The sequence below is a fragment of the Pseudorasbora parva genome, chromosome 1, assembly GCF_024679245.1.
Source record: "Pseudorasbora parva isolate DD20220531a chromosome 1, ASM2467924v1, whole genome shotgun sequence".
Taxonomy (NCBI): Eukaryota; Metazoa; Chordata; class Actinopteri; order Cypriniformes; family Gobionidae; genus Pseudorasbora; species Pseudorasbora parva.
Genome location: NC_090172.1, coordinates 60,620,378 through 60,643,501, shown reverse-complemented (window position 1 = coordinate 60,643,501; position 23,124 = coordinate 60,620,378). Strand labels below are relative to the sequence as shown.

General features: G+C 41.0%; 2 long non-coding RNA genes across 4 annotated transcripts; both read right to left on the bottom strand.

The window, feature by feature from the left end:
• Positions 1 to 3,452: 3,452 nt before the first annotated feature.
• On the bottom strand, positions 3,453 to 19,131 carry LOC137087072 (uncharacterized). The gene is made up of 3 exons (XR_010907527.1): positions 19,023 to 19,131; positions 18,880 to 18,917; positions 3,453 to 3,782 (listed from the first exon to the last, which is right to left on the bottom strand). It is a non-coding gene; the product is annotated as an uncharacterized lncRNA (long non-coding RNA).
• On the bottom strand, positions 5,813 to 13,563 carry LOC137087050 (uncharacterized). Of its 3 annotated transcripts, XR_010907525.1 has the most exons (5): positions 13,434 to 13,478; positions 13,151 to 13,286; positions 12,554 to 12,592; positions 12,044 to 12,119; positions 5,813 to 6,295 (listed from the first exon to the last, which is right to left on the bottom strand). It is a non-coding gene; the product is annotated as an uncharacterized lncRNA (long non-coding RNA). The 3 variants fall into 3 exon arrangements; XR_010907526.1 differs by having other exon boundaries at positions 5,814 to 6,295; positions 12,535 to 12,592; positions 13,151 to 13,563; XR_010907524.1 differs by having other exon boundaries at positions 5,815 to 6,295; positions 13,151 to 13,560.
• Positions 19,132 to 23,124: the final 3,993 nt, after the last annotated feature.

The following is a 23,124-nucleotide window of genomic DNA, read 5'->3' as shown; positions in this document are numbered from 1 at the left end:
CTTGGTGCAGTATTGTCGCAAATTCATCACAACAGTGACAAAGCCCAACCAATAGCTTTTGCCAGCAAATCTCTAAATCATGCTCAGGCAAAATACCCCACATCGCACATCGCCTTGAATTTTTTGCGATGAAATGGGCAATTTGTAACAAATTCAGCCATTGGTTGCGTGGTCACAGGTTCACTGTGTGGACCGACAACAACCCTTTGAAGTACATACTGACCAAGCCCAGGTTGGATGCTTGCGAGCAGCGCTGGGTGGCGCAGTTGGCACCATTTGACTTCGACATTCAGTATATTCCAGGCACTAAAAATGTCGTGGCTGATGCCCTCAGCAGAGAGCCTTTTGTACAGTCAAAAATTTTGCACAGATTAACTAAGGCTCCTTATTCCAACCTTCTTGAGCAGGCGGCCAATTTTAAAACGGATGAAGTTCAGAATATGTTTCGGCTTTCGGCGGAGCTTCCTGAGTTGAGGGGTGTGAATTAGGGCTGGGATAAACGATTATTTTTTAAACGATTAATCTAGCGATTATTTTTTCGATGCATCGATTAATCTAACGATTAATTTTTCCTGTCCGATTCAGTTACGATTCGATTCGATTGCCGATTATCTCCCCATTAATTGCCTAATAGCAATTTATACATGTTGATTTAATTATCTGAATGAAAAAACGAATTCCTTAACATTGCAATATATGTTTATTGCTCTTAAAATTCCAAAGTAAGACTATACAAGAGCAATGCATTCAATAAAACCTTGAAAACATAAAGTAGGCTACACACACACACACACACACACACACACACACACACACACACACACACACACACACAAATAAATAAGTATTAACCTACAACAAAGAAACATATTATACGATTTTTCTATGTATGCAACTCAGCCTACAGGCTATGCCCATCGATTAAATATCAACAAGTTGGTTAATCAAATCTGGGGACACACTGCAAGCGTGAGCGTCTCGGCTGCGTGGCGTGTCCGTTTTTGTTTCGGCTCACATGTTAACAGGTTGGAGTTTGCACACTGCCTGTGACGCGCGGAAAACGCGTGCATGCTAGAAATAGAAGAGCGCCTATTTTTCACGTGTGTTCGGAGCGTCTCCAGGCAAAATAGAATAGGAAAAGATGTTTATATATAATTTTGACACGAATACATATTATTAAATTACATTTTCATGTTTGAAAGTCTGTAGGTTTACATAAATGCAGATATAGGCCTAATTGTAATAATAAAAAACGTCAATTATCGATTTTGAAATATTGCAACTGTCAATACAGAACGAAATATTCTGTAGCCTATATTTGCCGTCAATACCATAGATATGTGGCTAATCCCGACGTTTTCTTTGCTGTATCAGTAGGCTATTTATGTTTAACATTAGGAATAGGGCTTCCCTCCGCATCAATAGCAGCAGCAGTGCCGCGTCAGACACGCTTCTAGTGTGCAAAGGCAGAGAAAACGCCACGCAGCCCCGTGGCTGACCCGCAACAGAAACGCCACGCGCATCCGCGGCATGACAGTGAAAAAAGTTACATGTAGAGTGCATTATGGGCGCCAATATTCCGTTTAAAACCGGAATAGTCCTGGGATGAAACTGCTCACTTAGAGGATGGATACCCTCGGTCACATCAGCGCGATTAGACATTGAACATTTTTAATTTAAAACAGCTTATTATGTAGGTAACGAAGCCAATGTGTCCAATGCTTTCACTTGATGCAAACGTTTGTTTTTGTGATTAAAATACATCAAATATTACCAAAACATCTGTCTTCCTGTGTGCAGAAATTTGTTTATGTAGCCGTGACAACAAAACGCGTGCGCGCCTGGAGCAGGCGCTCTTAACACAGACGCGCATGCCTGTGATGCTCCGTGCGCACCGCGCGCCAACCCGCATAGACTGTGGCCAACCCGCAAGCCTTGCACTTCTGAAAGTCTGAGGAGCCACTCGTGTTGCTACCATAGATATACATAATAACTAATATACTTAATTACATAATATACTTTATTATGTACATCTATGGTTGCTACTACTCTCCGGCGCCGCCATCTTTATTTTGAATCTGACGAATCGACGCGCATATTTTGCGTCGACGTATTTTTTGCGTCGACGTCATCGATGACGTCGACGCGTTGTCCCAGCCCTAGTGTGAATGCTCAGATTGAGACTGGAGACGGTACCGTGAAAGTTGTGTATACGGCAGGGAGTGTACATGTACGCAGTGATGAGATTTCAGCTGTCATGCGAGCACATCAGCATTGGGAAGATGCAGGTACTATAAGAGCTATTTCACATGTGCAGTACTTAGAATCTCTTGTCGCAATGGGGCAGAACCCGGTGCCCGTTTTCAGTCATGATGAACTCCTTACCAAACAAGTCAATGATGCCGTTGTGGGTCGGGTCAAGTTTTTTATTGACCGTGGTCGTCGGCCCTCTAGACGCGAAAAAGTTCAGGAATCACGTGGGACATTAAGGATATTGAGACAGTGGGGTAAACTGACTACACGCCTGGGGATAGTGTATCGTGTGTCCAAGCTCCCAGTGACAAAACAGAAGGCTTACCAATATGTTGTACCTGAAGCGCTTAGAATGGCAGTTTTGAAAGGCGTCCATGATGATGCGGGCCATCAGGGTCAGCAGCGTTCATTGGGGTTGGCCAGACAGAGGTTTTATTGGGATACAATGGAGAAAGATGTCAAGGATTACGTCCACAATTGTAAGAGATGCATTGTGAGCAAAGCTCCTGAACCAGAGGCTAGGGCCCCATTAGTTTCCATTACCACTTCGTCGCCACTTGAACTAGTCTGTATAGACTTTTGGTCAGCTGAAGATCACAACAATAAGTCTGTTGACGTTTTAGTAGTCACTGACCATTTTACGAAATTGGCGTGAGCATATCCGTGTCCTAATCAATCTGCGAAGACAGTGGCACGGGTTCTTTGGAACAACTTCTTTTGCGTGTATGGTTTCCCTGTTAGTATTCACTCTGACCAGGGTGCCAATTTTGAGAGGTTATTGATTGCGGAGCTGTGTCAGTTGGCTGGTATTGACAAATCGCACACCACACCATACCACCCAATGGGCAATGGTCAGGTGGAAAGAATGAACCGAACTCTTGGTAACATGATTCGTGCATTGCCCCCCAGATCTAAAGCCAGATGGCCGCAAATGTTGAACACCTTGACTTTTGCATATAATTGTACAGTTCATGAAACAACGGGTTTTTCGCCTTTCTTTCTCATGTACGGCCATACTCCGAGACTACCTGTTGACCTTATGTTTGAACCCGTACTTTTGAGTGGAGAAACAGTTGACATTGACAAGTATGTGCAGTCACTCAAGCGAGACCTCTGCAAAGCTATGAAGCTTGCACAGTCAGAAAAACAACAACACAAACAAGCAGAAATGTACAACAAAAGAAGTAAGGGACATCCAGTTGACATTGGCCAAAGAGTTTTATTGGCCAACAAAGGCGAAAGAGGTAAAAAGAAACTGGCAGATTGTTGGGAGAGCACAGTTTATGTAGTGATTGACAAAAATTCTGTGTTGAACACATACAAACTCAGAAGCCCTTCGGGTATTGTTAAAACTGTTCATAGGAATTTGATTATGCCGGTTGACTTTCTGCCATTGCTTGAATCAGATGCTGTCGAGGAACAGTTATCCAGTTTGAGTGGTGATGAACCTGAGGACTCTAGTTTTGAGCAGCTTGCAGAAGAAAGGACTACTCAGTGGGTTGCTGACCTCTCTAGCAGCTCTGGTGGTTCTGTAGCAAACAGAGATGAATTGGATGAGCAGAATGTGATGTGTGAGGAAACTGCTCAGGCAAGTGATGGTGTGGAAGTTGAAGGGGAGTTGGTGACATCTGCTAACAGTGAGTGTGAGGTTACTTTTGCTGGTGCTGATTTCCATGTGGGCTATGATAACCGTGGTTGTGACCCCTCTGAATACACAAATAGGAATCAGGATGATTCTGCCTCAGGTGTCAATTTGAGTGGGGAGTATGTCACTGAAGTTATGGCAGTTCACGAATATAGCACGGTTAATGAGACTTCTCCTACTGTACAACCATCTACCTCTGAAAAGACGGCGTTGTCAGGGAAAGAACCTGATCAGAGTGAGGGTTATCGTACTAGACATGGCAGACTCGTAAAGCCGTTAAATAGGCTCATTCAGACTATGTCTAGTCAATTTGTTAAGAATCTCTTTGGGTAAACCAAAATGATACTATGAGTTACTTATTCTTGTATAACTTTTTGTTTGTTTGTTTTTGGTTCTGTTGTTGTTAATATACTATCTATTGATACAATTTCTGTGTTATATTTTCGTAAAGAGAAAAGAATATGTAATTGTGTGTAGTCTGTTAAGACTGGTAAAGGCGTTAAATAGGCTCATTCAGACTATGTCTCACCTATTTGTTGTGAATTTCGTTTGGAGAAAACGAAATGAGTTGATACAGAGTTTGGGCATTACTTCTTTTTTTTCCTCTCTTTTTTTCCTTTTTCTTATTACTTCATGTATTTCGCACTTTGAATTTCTTTATAAGGAGTAATGCACTTTTGTGTGTAGTCTATTAAGATAGACAATTATGCAAACTTGGATGTAATCTGTCGATAGGATGTGTATATGGCATGTCTTCCTATGGTTGGGTAAAGGAGTAGCTAACCTTTGCCTTTCCTAGTCCTTCAATGGACAGCAATAATGTTGGTAGACTTTCTTCAGTCTATGTTTGGGGGTTACACCTGATTGCTAAGTAATCTCATTGTGGAGTTGAGTATTTTGTGCATGATTTTGTTTATTTTATTTTGTTTCTTTTTGATGATAAATTAATCTTTTGTATGCTATTCATGGTGTTACGCAAAATCTAGTGAAATCAGTGGGGGTGAGTGTAACGAGGCTGAAATGGTTTTATTTCACAAGATTTTCCTGTTAATATACATTTAATTCTGTTCTACAATTGTTTTAACCAAGTTTCTAAAAATACATAAAAAGGGTCTGTAAGGAGGCAATGGTTCAATTTTTCATTTTAGGGCACCTTTAAACTTTACGTGACTTTACAGACTGCCGACAGCTACAGAAAAGACAAGCAAATGGATCAAACAACTGGACTCGAAACTTGGATTCAAATAGATTTTGTGCCAATATGTTGAATCATGTACACTGTAAAAAAAATACCTGTAAAAAAACGGAAATATTCCGGCAGCTGGGGCGCCAGAAAAAAACTGTAAAATAACAGAAAATAACCAACACGTAAAAAAACGGAAATATTCCGGCAGCTGGGGCGCCAGAAAAAAACTGTAAAATAACAGAAAATAACCAACACGTAAAAAAACGGAAATATTCCGGCAGCTGGGGCGCCAGAAAAAAACTGTAAAATAACAGAAAATAACCAACCCGTAAAAAAACGGAAATATTCCGGCAGCTGGGGCGCCAGAAAAAAACTGTAAAATAACAGAAAATAACCAACACGTAAAAAAACGGAAATATTCCGGCAGCTGGGGCGCCAGAAAAAAACTGTAAAATAACCAACACGTAAAATTACAGTAATTTTCCATAGTTCAAAATACAGGTTTTATCTGTCATTTATATGAGTTTCTATATTTAAACAAGAAAATTATGTAAAAAAATAAGGATTACAAATTGTGGAAAATTATGTAAAAACCATGAAATTACCAATTAGATTGGACATTACTACAACTCAAATAACCACCCTAGAGTGCAAAAGATTGTTTTTGTAGTTTTTATTTAAAAAATTGAACTGTAAGGTTGTTTTAAAATAGTAATGTGATCACAATATAGTTTGTTCATAATGACCACATTATATATACAAAGTTATATCATAACTGCAAAAATATAAAAAAAACAAAGCAGCATACCAATAATAAAATTAGTTCATGACTTCAACACTTTAACAATATAACAATTAGTTCATAACTACAACAATACAATTTTTTTTAATAATAACTGCAACAATGTAAGATATTGTACAATAGCAATTTGTTATACACATATATGACGAAAAAGTGGATTTGTCTCATCAACAGATGAGTCATGAAAATAAAATAATTAAATCACGAAAAAGTCTGTAACACTCAAGAATTTCTCTATGGTAATAAAGAGAGATTTGACACGCTTACGAAAGTTTTTACTCCATCCATCCATAATCCACAATTCTGCTCATCAACGAAAGAACCTTTAGACTGACTGCCAGTTCCTTTCTTGACGTGTTCTTCTATCTCGACTTTTGATCCCGTCTCAGGGTTTATCTTGAAAAGGCATCTGTGAGAGAGAAAAGAAACCTCAGTAATAAATCATTGAGTGTATGTGAGGATGCGCGAGTCTAAGTGAGGATGCGCATGTGAGTGTATGTGAGGATGCGTGTGAGTGTAAGTGAGGATGCGCGAGTGTGAGGATGCGCGTGAGTGTGAGGATGCGCGTGTATAAGTGAGGATGCGTATGAGTGTAAGTGAGGATGCGCGAGTCTAAGTGAGGATGCGCGTGTGAGTGTATGTGAGGATGCGCGTGAGTCTAAAGGGGGTCGCACACCGGACGCGGAGCTGTAAGTTGTAATATTGTGTTTATTTTGTTCAGGCCTATTTTTAGCTGATTTATCTCATAAGGATGCATTTGGTTAATAATTACGTTAGAGGTGAGCGGTAGTAAAAGCGTGGCGGTGATCAGCTTCAGCGTGCAGCTCCAACAGCACTAATAATGACTGATTGGGACTGTCATATTACACAACATTAATGAGAACACTATTGTAATAAAACATTGTGATTGTTAAGTATTTGGGTTTATTTGCCGTGTGTTTCATTACGTTGATCCAGGAAGAGCGCATGCACAACATGAGTCACGCATTCTGACTAACGCATGTAACTTAGTTCAAGTTCACTTGTGCATTCGCATCAGATTGTGCTGAAGTAATTTGTAATATTACATTTATTTTGTAACGTTATATATGTGATCAATCATATAGGATGCGTTTCTTTCAGCGAAATAAAACGCACTAACAAATGGCTTCAGTCAGTGATGGCTGGTTTTCATTCAGTGCTTCGGCTTTAGCGCATACAGAGCAATGCATAATAACGATGATTGGGACAGTCATATTATATAACAAATGAGAACACAATTTTAATAAATGGTTGTAAAGTCATCGGGTTTAGGTGCCGTGTTCAGAGCGTTGTTCCTAGAGCGCGTGAACGCCACGCGTCTCCCATTCTGCATATGAATATCAGCAACTCAATTCAAGTTCACTTGTCCATTCGCATCATTTTGTGAAGATATATAATTTGTAACATTTTGTTAACTTTATATAAATCTGATTAATCTCATATAGGAAGCTTTTTGTTGAGTTAACGTGCTAGCAAAGTTTCAGTGTAGCTTACCAGTGTTGATTCAGCGCATCGGCTTCAGCTCGCGCAGTTCAAACAGCAACGCACGACTAATAATAACTTTGATTGGGACTGTCACATTACATAACATTAATGAAAACAATATTTTAATAAATCGTTTTGAATTAACTGGGTTTAGGTGACGTTTCAGCACGTTGCTCTTGCAAGTGCGTCCACAAATTCTGAATAACAGATCTGAGGCGGCGTTCGTGTTGTATTACATGTTATATTCGGTTATTAAATAAGTAATTAAATTAAATTATAAATAACATCGACTAATTTTACAATCCCATAGCCCTATGTTTAGATAAAAAAAAATCCTTCTCATTCATTTGGTGAAGAACATGGCGTTTTGAGCAGCATTGCACATAGGCTTACTGTCATGCTGTAGACGCATATTTCAGTATTATGGTTAACGATTAATCGATTAATTGATCGTTAATTTAAACAACGATCGATCATGGGAATTTGTGAAAATTGACATCCCTAGTTCACACCGCACGCGAATGACGCAATTCGCACGAGTGATTTCCATGTTAAGTCAATGCAGCAACGCGAATAGGCATTCTGCGGCGCTAATGACGCGGCAATGATCACGCGAATTGAGCGTTTTGAACGCGTGATTCGCGCGAATCGCTCAAGTTGAAAAATCTGAACTTTGGTGGATATTCGCGCCGCGTTAACCAATGAGGAGCCTGCTTACTGCTGTCACTTGGTGAAGTGACGGATGGGAAACCCATTGGGGAAACCCTGAGGCCAGAGTAATTTAAAAATACTGCTGTATTGTGTCACAAAATGTAGTTTTAATAGTTGTTCAGGTGAGAATGTAGTTGTTTAAAGCTCAAATATGTGATTTATTTATTAAGAGAGCTTTTTTGATCTGGAAAATTTGATCTGGTGTTTTCGGAGGTGTGAGACCCAGGCGATCACCGGAGCTCAGCGCTCATCAACCTCGGTGAGAGCAGCCTTAACTCGGCTAGTCCTTCTGCCGACTGCCGCTGCCTGGCAGAACCCCCTCCCATGACGCAAATTCACGTCTGTTGTGTAGTGAATGTCACACGCGAATGAAGCGAATTTCACGCGCGAATGGATTCAAATTGTTCACGCGTCCATCTTCGCGCGAATACCGCAATATATTTGCGTCATTCGCGTGCGGTGTGAACGCAGCATAAGTGAAGACGCGCGTGAGTCTAAGTGAGGATGCGCGTGAGTGTAAGTGAGGATGCGCGTGAGTGTAAGTGAGGATGCGTATGAGTGTAAGTGAGGATGCGCGTGAGTGTAAGTGAGGATGCGTATGAGTGTAAGTGAGGATGCGCGTGAGCGTAAGTGAGGATGTGCGTGAGTAAGTGAGGATGCGCGTGAGTGTAAGTGAGGATGCGCGCGTGAGTAAGTGAGGATGCGTTTGAGTGTAAGTGAGGATGCGCGTGAGTGTAAGTGAGGATGCGCGTGAGTGTAAGTAAGGATGCGTATGAGTGTAAGTGAGGATGTGCGTAAGTGTAAGTGAGGATGCGCGTGAGTTTAAGTGAGGATGCGCGTGAGTGTAAGTGAGGATGCGCGCGTGAGTAAGTGAGGATGCGTTTGAGTGTAAGTGAGGATGCGCGTGAGTGTAAGTGAGGATGCGCGTGAGTGTAAGTGAGGATGCGCGTGAGTGTAAGTGAGGATGCGTATGAGTGTAAGTGAGGATGTGCGTAAGTGTAAGTGAGGATGCGCGAGTCTAAGTGAGGATGCGCGTGTGAGTGTAAGTGAGGATGCGTGTGAGTGTAAGTGAGGATGCGCGTGAGTAAGTGAGGATGCGCATGAGTGTAAGTGAGGATGCGTGTGAGTGTAAGTGAGGATGCGCATGAGTGTAAGTGAGGATGCGCATGAGTGTAAGTGAGGATGCGCATGTGAGTGTAAGTGAGGATGCGCATGAGTGTAAGTGAGCATGCGCATGAGTGTAAGTGAGGATGCGCATGTGAGTGTAAGTGAGGATGCGCGTGTGAGTGTAAGTGAGGATGCGCATGAGTGTAAGTGAGCATGCGCGTGAGTAAGTGAGGATGCGCATGAGTGTAAGTGAGGATGCGTGTGAGAGTAAGTGAGGATGCGTATGAGAGTAAGTGAGGATGCGCGTGTGAGTGTATGTGAGGATGCGCGTGAGTGTAAGTGAGGATCCGCGCGTCAGTGTAAGTGAGGATGCATGTGAGTCTAAGTGAGGATGTGCGAGTCTAAGTGAGGATGCGCGTGAGAGTGTATGCGAGGATGCAAGAGTCTAAGTGTGGATGCGCGCTTGAGTCTAAGTGAGGACGTGCGAGTCTAAGTGAGGATGTGCGAGTCTAAGTGAGGATGCGTGTGAGAGTGTATGCGAGGATGCAAGAGTCTAAGTGTGGATGCGCGCGTGAGTCTAAGTGAGGATGCGCGCGTGAGTGTATGTGAGGATGCGCGCGTGAGTGTATGTGAGGATGCGCGCGTGAGTGTATGTGAGGATGCGGGTGAGTGTATGTGAGGATGCGCGTGAGTGTATGTGAGGATGCGCGTGAGTGTATGTGAGGATGCGCGTGAGTTTAAGTGAGGATGCGCGTGAGTGTAAGTGAGGATGCGCGTGAGTGTAAGTGAGGATGCGCGCGTGAGTGTATGTGAGGATGCGCGTGAGTGTATGTGAGGATGCGCGTGAGTTTAAGTGTGTATGTGAGGATGCGCGTTTGAGTGTGTATGTGAGGATGCGCGTGAGTGTGTATGTGAGGATGCGCGTGTGAGTGTGTATGTGAGGATGCGCGTGAGTGTGTATGTGAGGATGCGCGTGAGTGTGTATGTGAGGATGCGCGTGTGAGTGTAAGTGAGGATGCGCGTGTGAGTGTGTATGTTAGGATGCGCGCGTGAGTGTATGTGAGGATGCGGGTGAGTGTATGTGAGGATGCGCGTGAGTGTATGTGAGGATGCGCGTGAGTGTATGTGAGGATGCGCGTGAGTTTAAATGAGGATGCGCGTGAGTGTAAGTGAGGATGCGCGTGAGTGTAAGTGAGGATGCGCGCGTGAGTGTATGTGAGGATGCGCGTGAGTGTATGTGAGGATGCGCGTGAGTTTAAGTGAGGATGCGCGTGAGTGTAAGTGAGGATGCGCGTGAGTGTGTATGTGAGGATGCGCGTGAGTGTGTATGTGAGGATGCGCGTGAGTGTGTATGTGAGGATGCGCGTGAGTGTGTATGTGAGGATGCGCGTGAGTGTATGTGAGGATGCGCGTGAGTGTATGTGAGGATGCGCGTGAGTTTAAGTGAGGATGCGCGTGAGTGTAAGTGAGGATGCGCGTGAGTGTGTATGTGAGGATGCGCGTGAGTGTGTATGTGAGGATGCGCGTGAGTGTGTATGTGAGGATGCGCGTGAGTGTGTATGTGAGGATGCGCGTGAGTGTGTATGTGAGGATGCGCGTGAGTGTGTATGTGAGGATGCGCGTGAGTGTGTATGTGAGGATGCGCGTGAGTGTGTATGTGAGGATGCGCGTGAGTGTGTATGTGAGGATGCGCGTGAGTGTGTATGTGAGGATGCGCGTGAGTGTGTATGTGAGGATGCGCGTGAGTGTGTATGTGAGGATGCGCGTGTGAGTGTGTATGTGAGGATGCGCGTGAGTGTGTATGTGAGGATGCGCGTGAGTGTGTATGTGAGGATGCGCGTGTGAGTGTAAGTGAGGATGCGCGTGTGAGTGTGTATGTTAGGATGCGCGCGTGAGTGTATGTGAGGATGCGGGTGAGTGTATGTGAGGATGCGCGTGAGTGTATGTGAGGATGCGCGTGAGTGTATGTGAGGATGCGCGTGAGTTTAAGTGAGGATGCGCGTGAGTGTAAGTGAGGATGCGCGTGAGTGTAAGTGAGGATGCGCGCGTGAGTGTATGTGAGGATGCGCGTGAGTGTATGTGAGGATGCGCGTGAGTTTAAGTGAGGATGCGCGTGAGTGTAAGTGAGGATGCGCGTGAGTGTGTATGTGAGGATGCGCGTGAGTGTGTATGTGAGGATGCGCGTGAGTGTGTATGTGAGGATGCGCGTGAGTGTGTATGTGAGGATGCGCGTGAGTGTGTATGTGAGGATGCGCGTGAGTGTGTATGTGAGGATGCGCGTGAGTGTGTATGTGAGGATGCGCGTGAGTGTGTATGTGAGGATGCGCGTGAGTGTGTATGTGAGGATGCGCGTGTGAGTGTAAGTGAGGATGCGCGTGTGAGTGTGTATGTGAGGATGCGCGTGTGAGTGTGTATGTGAGGATGCGCGTGTGAGTGTGTATGTGAGGATGCGCGTGTGAGTGTGTATGTGAGGATGCGCGTGTGAGTGTGTATGTGAGGATGCGCGTGTGAGTGTGTATGTGAGGATGCGCGTGTGAGTGTGTATGTGAGGATGCGCGTGTGAGTGTATGTGAGGATGCGCGTGAGAGTGTATGTGAGGATGCGCGTGAGAGTGTATGTGAGGATGCGCGTGAGAGTGTATGTGAGGATGCGCGTTAGAGTGTATGTGAGGATGCGAGTGAGAGTTTATGTGTGGATGCGCGTGAGAGTGTATGTGAGGATGCGCGTGAGAGTGTGTGTGAGGATGCGCGTGAAAGTGTATGTGAGGATACAATAAATGTATTATGACATCATAATTTCCCAAAAATCACTATATAGTACACCATGTACTCACCAGAAAGGGACATTCTATCAAGAATGCCACAGGCTGCATTTGAGTTGCTTGAAGGGCTATCAGACATCACTTTGACCTTAATAAAGCACATAATACAAGACTCATGTTGAGTAATATATTTTGCAAGAGTAATACACATCCGGTAAAATCATATAAACAAAAAATTGATTTCTTAATTGATTGCTTATTTTCTTATTAAGGGTTAGTTAATACAAAAATTCAGTCATTAATTATTCCTGAACACAAAGGAAGATATTTTAAGAATATTTGTAACCAAGCAGATCCATGCAGCCATAGTATTTTTTCAGAGACTTATTGATGAAGATGACTGCCTACGCGCTGTAATTTCTGAAGCATGACATGCAACATGCATATAAGTTAGGTAATGTGGCTCATTTCTGTGTAGTGCTTGATGTTAACGTTACATAACCTTTTAGAGTTTTCACTGAAACACTACAACTATTACAAGTGTAATCTGCAAACATATTTACATGGTGCAACAACGATCACCTTTCTTCCTGATCTTGACTCTGGCAGCTCTCAACTTATCTGCAGGGAGAGACAAAAACAAGCGTGTAACGTTAAGTGTATGGGACATGTCGACGAAACAGCGAGATTTTTTCCGTTGACGGCTTTTTGTCAAATAATTTTTCCCTTAGGTGAAAAACTGCATTTTTGAGCTTAGACGACGTCTAAAACTGACTACTTGCGCTATATAGTCGGATGTATGCGTCGTCTAAGCTCAAAAAATGCCGTTTTTCACCTGAGGTAAACTTATTGCCAAACAGCCGTCGACGGGAAAAAAAAATAAAAAATCGCCCTATTTCGTCGACGGCATTTTTGAGCTTTTAGACGACGGAAAAATAGCATTTGGTAACAAAATGCAACAGAAAGCTAAAACTAAAACTATAAAGTAAGTTAAGATACAAAACTAACGTTACACGGTACCATCACCTGAAGCCTTAACATTATAAAGTTTAAACATTATAAAGAATTTAAATCATTACGTTAACGGGCTGAGCCCAAGTTTAATATAAACACAGTCAACACGATTCAAAGCGGTAAAACATTTTTTTTTTTTTTTAAATTAAAATACATGCACTTTACCTGTTTATTTGCGCCTCACATCATCCAAGATTGACGGGCCACGGCAAAGCTGAAGGTCAAGTGAATCCTGTCGCACGCGCAGTTGCCCCACTGTGTGCTTAGAAGGGAATGTATCCTTGCGCCAAGGCGGGAATTCCTTCGGTTCGAATATTTAAAATCTTTATGACTGTCATTTAAATATCATCGTACTTAAAGTAAGAAAGTGTTATTATATTATTTTATTTTACGATATTATGAAAATAAATGCGTAATAAAACACCAAACGCAGCAGACATAGGCTTACTTTTGACAAGCGGAACAAGATGTGATCAGTTGCAGTAGTGATGGAAGTCTGTTAACTTCAAAGACTGATTTACCCGATTTACCAGCTCTTTTACGCAAACACGAAATGACGTGCATACACACATTATTATATTATTAAATAATCTTATAATTATTTAAAAAGCAAATAATTAAACTAAAAGACAAATTCCATAAACCTTTTTTTTCATTTCTATAAAAGGTAGGCTACATATATACTCATCTATTAATTAATGTTATGTAAATATACATTATTTTTGAATGTATTAAAATGTGTTTTATTAATTATAAAATATTAAACAAATATTAAACTATATAATATAAAAATATTATTTCTGAAGTGTTGATACATTTGCATATGTAGGCCAATTCCAGTGTTTATGTGAAAAACTATATATATATATATATATATATATATATATATATATATATATATATATATATATATATATATATATATATATATATATATATATATATATATATATATTTATATTTCTATACATTAATTACCTTTTTTCAATTTTTACAGAAAAAAATCTGTAAAATATAAATCAAACTTATGTAAAAATACAGAAATTTCCTCTTAAAAACTGAAATTTGATGTAATACCAAAATACAAGCAATTTCCGTAAATGTAATAGTCAAAATATAAATTACAGCAAATATCTGTAAAACAACAGGCATTTCACTGTATGAAAAAACAGGACAATTCTGTAAAAAAACAGACTATTACTGTAAAATTACGTTTTTTTTACAGTATACATTAATTTCCTTTTTTCTATTTTTACAGAAAAAATCTGTAAAATATTAATCAAACTTATGTAAAAATACAGAAATTTCCTCTTAAAAAACGGAAATTTGATGTAATACCAAAATACAAGGAATTCCCGTAAATTTGATAGTCAGAATATAAATTACAGCAAATATCTGTAAAACAACAGGCATTTCACTGTATAGTGAAAAACAGGAAAATTCTGTAAAAAAAATACAGACTATTACCGTAAAATTACGTTTTTTTTTACAGTATACATTAATTTCCTGTTTTCTATTTTTACAGAAAAAATCTGTAAAATATTAATCAAACTTATGTAAAAATACAGAAATTTCCTCTTAAAAAACGGAAATTTGATGTAATACCAAAATACAAGGAATTCCCGTAAATTTAATAGTCAAAATATAAATTACAGCAAATATCTGTAAAACAACAGGCATTTCACTGTATAATGAAAAAACAGGAAAATTCTGTAAAAAAATACAGACTATTACCGTAAAATTACGTGTTTTTTTTACAGTGTAGGGTAAAACCATCCAAATATTGTATTGTTACATATTTCATAGACAACTAATCAATGAAATATTTTAATTGTCATACACCCTCATCTTTTCAAGCGACACCCACACACAACTTTAAATTAATTTGTAAGTCTTGTTTTACTATTTGTACTCGAATGAAGCGGTATAAAAGTTTTTGACTTTTTATTTTTCTTTCTTTTTTTTGTGTGTATATTCTGCACAATTAGATTTTTTTAAACAAAAATATCGTATGACTTCAGAAGACTTGGAATGCAACATTAGTTAAAGGACAACTCCGGTGAATTTTTAAGTTTATCTTGATCGTTATATCTTTGTGAGTACAGTCTATATATATATAAAAAAATGAACCGGACTGGTGCTTGCAACGCGGAGTTATTACAGTTAATGCCCAGAGCCCCCCTCAGCTAAAGCGGCAGCATCGGGGGCATGGACGTAACGGGTGTCTTTGTGCCTCTTAACAGACACAAAATGCAATTAAAATGTCTTTCCAACATGAACAGGGCCCTCACATGAAAACAAGATGTGTTTGGCCACTTAGCCATTGTTTAAATTCACCTGTTTTAGCCGGCTAGCTGTGTCTCGCGCTGAAGTCCCGTGGGAACGCAGCGGTAGCCGGAAAGTCGAGAAGAGCATCATGTTTATGAAGAGGCTCTGCTCATCGGTCCACAGTATTGAACGTGTCCGAGAGAAACTGTTTTCGATTCTGTAATGTTACTGCTGATCCTGAGGAGAGGACCGCTGCTCATTCATTTACTCGCTCATGCTCAGTATCAGCTGCTCGTGAGTTCATCAGATCTCTCGGCAAAACATGACTCAGTTCAGTGAACGGTTGGAGATGCAAAATATAATTCAAGACATTAGTTTATTTATATTCGGAGGGACTGTCACTCATGTCAGAAAGTGAGTAACTACAATAACGTGTGTGGTCAGCGCTGATTTGAGACGTGAACCGTTGAGCACGATTCAGTCCGATTTGGTGAACTGGCTCGCTCGGTTCACTAAAAAGAACCGGTTCAAAAGTACGAATCGTTCGTGACCAGACATCACTAGAGTGATGGTCTAATCGGGCTCACGAGTGAAGAAGAAATGGGTCGAGTTTGTGCCTTTCTGAATTGTAAAAATTTGCAGCGAACAATTGACTAACTTATATAGACACAACACAGCCGGGCCGGTTGAAGAAAAATGCCATTCCATTGTTAAAGACGGGTGCAGCCACTGTGGAGGTAATGTAAACTTTATTTATCCTTCCATTTGGGCACACACAGCTTGAGGAAAGATGTGCAGTAGCCTAATAAAATAATCGTGCTTTACACACGCAACGCTCTTCCCAACTGGACTGCCTATTTTTCCGGCTACCGCTGCGTTCCCACGGGACTTCAGCGCGAGACACAACTAGCCGGCTAAAACAGGTGAATTTAAACAATGGCTAAGTGGCTAAATGCATCTCGTTGTCGTGTGAGGGCCCTGTTCATGTTGGACAGACATTTTAATTGCATTTTGTGTCTGTTAAGAGGCACAAAGAAACCCTTTACGTTATGCCCCCAAAGCTGCTGTTTTAGCTGAGGGGGGCTCTGGGCATTAACTGTAATAACTCTGCGTTGCAAGCACCAGTCCGGTTCGTTTTTTTTCCATAGACTGTACTCACAAAGATATAACGATCAAGATAAACTTAAAAATTAGCCGGAGTTGTCCTGTTATGGGTTTTATATTGTTGATTAGTGGGTAGGTTTAGGGTAGGAGTGGAGCTAGTTTCTCCGAAATATAAAAGTAGCCTATAAATATTCATAAAAACATGTCTACTTTTACTAATGCAAATAATTAAATGTGTGAATCCATGTGTGGACCAGGGATGCTGACTGTCCCACGGATTTTTTGAGACCGTGAGACCAGGTTGCCCCCACAGTGACTCAATGATTATGTAGGGCAAGGTACCTAATACAGACAGAAAGACTAGTATGTTGATTTTTTTTGGGGGAAAAAACGAACCCAGCGGGAAGACACAGACCCGACTGGACCCGAATATCTCATATTCTACTATAAACTGCTCTTAACAAGTCAATAAACAAGCTGCGAAAAATAACTTTGTCTCAGCCTCCCTAACGTTATAGCTGTCGTCTCCCTCCTTGTACCTGATTGTGATGTTTAACAATATTCCTCTCTTGTTGTTCCAAGCATGCTTGATTCACTCATCATTTCAGCTGTAAAAGTCTACTTTATGTCATGGTGACGGATTTACAGCAGGGCATTTCGACTCGAGTTAACCCGCATATAATAACTTTGACTGTTTGCCCTTTTGAACTAATAACGATTGCCCGTTCAGTGCCATGGCTGCTGACGTTAGCATTATTTATTTGCCATAATCAGCTGCGTCTGACTACCAAAACATTAAAGTTTCGGCTGACTCTCAAACAAGACGGATCATTCCCATTATTTTTACAGTCGTAGCGGAAGGAGACTGCACTCGCGTGTTAGCTGGAGCAACCTGAAATATGAGCTTTTTTATGCAATTTGAGCGTTACAGAAAACATTTATGTGACAGTTCACCTGAGGTCTTGTTGCTGATTTGAAATATATTGTTGAGTACATTTACTGTGCGCATGCATTAAATCAGCCCACTTTCTAAACGGCTGAGCGAGCATGAAAGAGTTTTTTTTGTTTTGTTATATTTCTAAATTTTATTTCCCGGCTTAACTTTTCTCATCCTAATTTAGCAATTTGCAAGTTATATAAAACACACAAGCCGTGCTGACTATCACGGCCAGGTGTTCTCCGAGTCCTATGGACGCATTACATAGGCTACAACGTCAAACAGACCCGGGACCCAAAGTAATAGATTGGGACCCGACTCGGACCCGGCTGACCATTTCAAATATAGACCCGAACCCGTCCGGGTGCCGGGTCGGATCCCAGGTCCACGGGTCTCTGTTGCCCCGTGAAGACTTCTACTTCCATCACTCAAGAAGAGAGCCAGGCGGGAGTGAAGCATTATTTTATTATTGTTGTATAAAATGCACATTATGCCATCATGGTTTAAGCCAGTCAGTAATGCTCCATCCGACATACTAGCATATGACTTATGCTGCATTCATGTGCTCTTGGAATTATCGTAAATACGAGTTTCCTGGGTAAAAATTTCACATGAACGCCCTCCCATTTCAAAATTTGAATGGGATGAGCTCGTAATCACGACTTCAGATGTGGAAATATCAAATTTACGATAGCACGTGAAGGTGGCATTACTTAAACTCATTTCAATACTTGTATAAAAGTTACAAAGCTGCCGTCACTTTAAGACCGAACGCACGGATCATATACACTGATACACATCTGATTTCTCCAAACTGTTTACGTTCACTTAAGACATAATCAACTTGGTTTATCTGAATACTCCCTTGTTGACCCTACAAGAGTGATTCCTCAAAGGCTTTCTGCAAAACCCCAAACACCTTTTAAAGAAGAAAAAAAATAAATCATCCACTGACTTTCAAAGCTGCTACAGAAACGACTTTCGACATTGTAGATCTTGACAGAAATGTAGTGGAGTAAAATGTATAATATTTGTCTTTCATATATAGTGACGTTAAAGTCAAAAGTTTCCAGAAAAAATAATACTCAAGTAAAGTGCAGATACTCAAAAAGTGTACTTAAATACAGAACTCAAGTTAATGCACTTAGTTACTGTCCACCTCTCCAGCCAACTCCCTTGAGAGCTGACCAAGCCTGCTCCGCTCATACACAGATCAAACAGATAATGTGTGTCGTCCTTGACACATGACAATGCACAACTTGCTGCCATATTTACTGATCTAATTTGATACCAAATAGATTAACAATATGACAAACACTCAGAGAAGCGGCTTCCTGAAGACAAAGAAGCTGATGACTGTAAAATGGAGATGCTACTCTACGTCACCTGACCTGATGATGGTACCATTATTGCTTTGGCCCTTTTAGCAGATATCATTATTTTTTGAATTTCTAACTGTTGTCCTTCTCTGGAAAAGATATAGCTATGCTCAGAGCTTAACTATATATAAACATCATACCAAAAGCATAAAACAGCCTCCTGCAGATCATTATGAATAAGCATGAGGTACAGTATAAGAACTTACCATAAAGGAGAAGGCTCTGTCGTTCCTAATGTTGATCCCTAAATAAAGGGGTAGAAATAGTTTGTGAAAAACAGCCTCTAATGTGACATGTCCTGCATTATTTTCCTTAATTAATTCATAAACAAGTGAGTCTTTATATTTACCCGAACTTTACACCACACAAGGAAAGGTCAATAAGTCTCTTAAAATATCAGATAAGATGTAGAGAATATAATTTCAATTCATGCATATTTTTAAAATTTATTTTGTATTTTTTGCTGGTCCAGTAGGGGCTGCTGGTTTGCTGGTCCAGTATGGGGTGCTGGTTTGCTGGTCCAGTATGGGGTGCTGGTTTTCTGGTCCAGTATGGGGTGCTGGTTTTCTGGTCCGGTATGGGGTGCTGGTTTGCTGGTCCGGTATGGGGTGCTGGTTTGCTGGTCCGGTATGGGGTGCTGGTTTGCTGGTCCAGTATGGGGTGCTGGTTTGCTGGTCCGGTATGGGGTGCTGGTTTGCTGGTCCGGTATGGGGTGCTGGTTTGCTGGTCCGGTATGGGGTGCTGGTTTGCTGGTCTGGTATGGGGTGCTGGTTTGCTGGTCTGGTATGGGGTGCTGGTTTGCTGGGCCAGTATGGGGTGCTGGTTTGCTGGTCCAGTATGGGGTGCTGGTTTGCTGGTCCAGTATGGGGTGCTGGTTTGCTGGTCCAGTATGGGGTGCTGGTTTGCTGGTCCGGTATGGGGTGCTGGTTTGCTGGTCCAGTATGGGGTGCTGGTTTGCTGGTCTGGTATGGGGTGCTGGTTTGCTGGTCTGGTATGGGGTGCTGGTTTGCTGGGCCAGTATGGGGTGCTGGTTTGCTGGCCCAGTATGGGGTGCTGGTTTGCTGGTCCAGTATGGGATGCTGGTTTGCTGGTACAGTATGGGGTGCTGGTTTGCTGGTACAGTATGGGGTGCTGGTTTGCTGGTCCGGTATGGGGTGCTGGTTTGCTGGTCCGGTATGGGGTGCTGGTTTGCTGGTCCAGTATGGGGTGCTGGTTTGCTGGTCCGGTATGGGGTGCTGGTTTGCTGGTCCAGTATGGGGTGCTGGTTTGCTGGTCCAGTATGGGGTGCTGGTTTGCTGGTCCAGTATGGGGTGCAGGTTTGCTGGTCCAGTATGGGGGTGCTGGTTTGCTGGTCCAGTATGGGGTGCTGGTTTGCTGGTCCAGTATGGGGGTGCTGGTTTGCTGGTCCAGTATGGGCTGCTGGTTTGCCTTTTTCATGCCTGAGTAAGAATATAAATTGTTTAAAAAGTCTGTGTGTGTGTGTGTGTATGTGGTGTATGCAGAGGTGGTAAAAGTACTCAAAAGTTATACTCGAGTGAAAGTATATATACCTAAATAAAAAAATACTCCAGTAAAAGTAGAAAGTCCCCCATTCAAACATCACTTGAGTAAAAGTACAAAAGTATCAGATTTAAAACATACTCAAGTACCGAAAGTAAAAAGTAAATATTCAAATTAACTGTAAATATCAATAAGCAGATAAAATCTTTTGGGACTGATATGCAATGCTTTAATTGAACAAATGATAAGATTAGATACTGCAACTTAGAATTTGTTAGATTTGCAATTAATAGGAGACAATGAAGCACCTTAACGCAGTATAGGGGTTAAACTTAAAATAGACATGTTCCATAACATTAGCTCCATAAAACAGATGAGGAGCAAGATACTATTAATTAATTCAAAATGAATTCAAAAGCCATAACCACAATGACATATTACGTAACAATTAGTTAATAGTCATGTGCCTCAACAAGTAAAGTCATACTATAATTTTGCCAATTGTTATTAATGATTAATTAAACACAACTGAGAGTCGGAATGCATGGCTTTGAATACATGAATTTACATTATTAGTTCATGTAATATGTTATTAGGGAATTAATGATGTCATATTTAATTAATAGCAATTCATATATTACTTAATCTATTAATCATAGAGAATGTTCATTAGTTGCTGATGCAGAAATCATTAATAAATGGTTTAGTTCTTCATTAGTAATACATTAACTCATGATTATCTGTGCATTAGTTAGGCATGAATTATAATAGTGCACCTGTATTGTGAAATGTTACCAATGTTTTCATAGTAAATAGTGTGCCGCAAAATAAAAAAGTTGGGGAAACACTGAGCTAACGTTAGTGTGGCAAACCTGACTTGTCAGCTTTTCCAAGTCTATACCCGACTGGATCATCCATGAATGACCAGACCGGTTTGGAAATCAAGTGCAATAAATACTTAATACTTGGAGCGGGCATGGGGAAATGTATTGGAGTAAAAAGTACACTTTGCCTTTAATATTGTAGTGGAGTAAGAGTAAAAGTAGATGCAAATAAAATATACTCAAGTAAAGTACAGATCCCCGAAAAAAATACTTAAGTAAAGTATCAAAGTATTTTTACTTGATTACTTACCACCCCTGGGTGTATGTTAGGCTGATGGTGTCAGACTGTCCAATAATCGTTAAGTTGTTATTCTCCACGTCATCAATCTGAAATAAAAACAGAAATCATGTTTAGTGTCTAAATACATGATACTGCATAGAAAATAAATGAGCAACAATGAGAAACAACATTCTTAAAAAATTGAGATTTAAGAACAAGTTTAAGTTAAAAATGGGGTGCTGGTTTGCTGGTCCAGTATGGGCTGCTGGTTTGCTGGTCCAGTATGGGGTGCTGGTTTGCTGGTCCAGTATGGGGTGCTGGTTTGCTGGTCCAGTATGGGGTGCTGGTTTGCTGGTCCGGTATGTGGTGCTGCTGTGTGTATGTGTGTGTTCTGTATGTTAGGCTGTTGGTGCCAGACCCATAATTCTTAAGTTGTCATTCTTCACATCTGAAATAAAAACAGAAATCAGGTTATTTGTCTAAATACATTACAAAAACTGCATAAAAAACAAATGTGCAATAAAGAGAGGTAATATTCTTACATTTGGACAGCTAAGAACATAGTAATAATATTTTAGGAGGTGTACATATTCGGCACTACTTGTCATCTGTATCATGATTGACTCGATGACAGTTGCAGCCCATAAAAAAGCTAAGTCTGATAAGTAAACTGAATCAAAAAGACTTCAAAGCTTGTAATTAATACCTTAAACCAGTTGTGGAGATTGACATTGTCCAGTTTAATCCGCTTCTCTGGGTCGAGCTTCAGACAACAGCCAATAAAATCGCAGCATTCTGTGGAGAAAGATGTCTGATTATTACCTTAAACTTCACAAACACCACTAGGCTCACATGTTCATTTTTTCTGCATCTAGAAGGTTTCCGAATTCAGATTGTCCTCTGCTCAAATTAAGATCTCACCTTGTGACAAGCCATCTCTGCTCCACGTGTTTTCTTTGAGGAGCTTCTCCATGTCTCGGCTCTTGGGAAAATGCCCACACAGTATAACAAACAACAGTATGCCGAGTGACCACACTGTTGTTTGTTCCCCGTAGTACCTGCCCTTGATCCAATACTCTGGAGGGAAGAACTCTTCTGTGCCTGGAGAAAAATATTTTATTTGTAAGTTTTGACTAGAATATTTATTACCTTGCAAGAAATTATTTGATGCTAACAACATTTTTAACTTTGAGAAACCATAAATACCAGCAAAGGATGTGTAACCCGCAGAGGTAAGAAATTCGCCGCATCCGAAGTCTATTAATTTGACTTCAAGAGTGTCCGGGTTAATCAGCAGGTTTTCTAGCTTTATATCCCTGTGGAACACTCCAAGCTGGCAGCACGTCTGCACTGCAAATATTGTCTGCCACATGATAATACGGGCTAAATCCTCCTCATCCATGGTGCCCGTGTAGCTCTCTAAGAAGTCATCCAAGGACTGACAGGGCATGGGCCGCTCCAGCACCATAATGTAGCAGTCAGCTTCATCCTGCCAGTCCAGAAGCTGGATTATTTGAGGAACCCTGAGCTGATTTGCTCGAATATGTAGAGCAACCTCGAGGGGAACTGGTGTGGAATAGCGGTCCTAGAAAACACAGATATTATGAGGAGTAGAAGGATTTAAACTTGACACAGGTACTTTGTCTATTCAAAAACCAGTAAATATGAGATGTATGAAATTAAAATCAGTAACTGAGTGGAAAAAAAGAGAGAGCGCAGAGTACTTACAACACTGACAAATTTTGCATGTTTTTTGGACGCAAATTTCACCGCCACCTGATGAAAAAAACACACAGGATTTGCGTTAGAATTCATATGTTCAAAGTTTATATATTTCAGTCATTAAA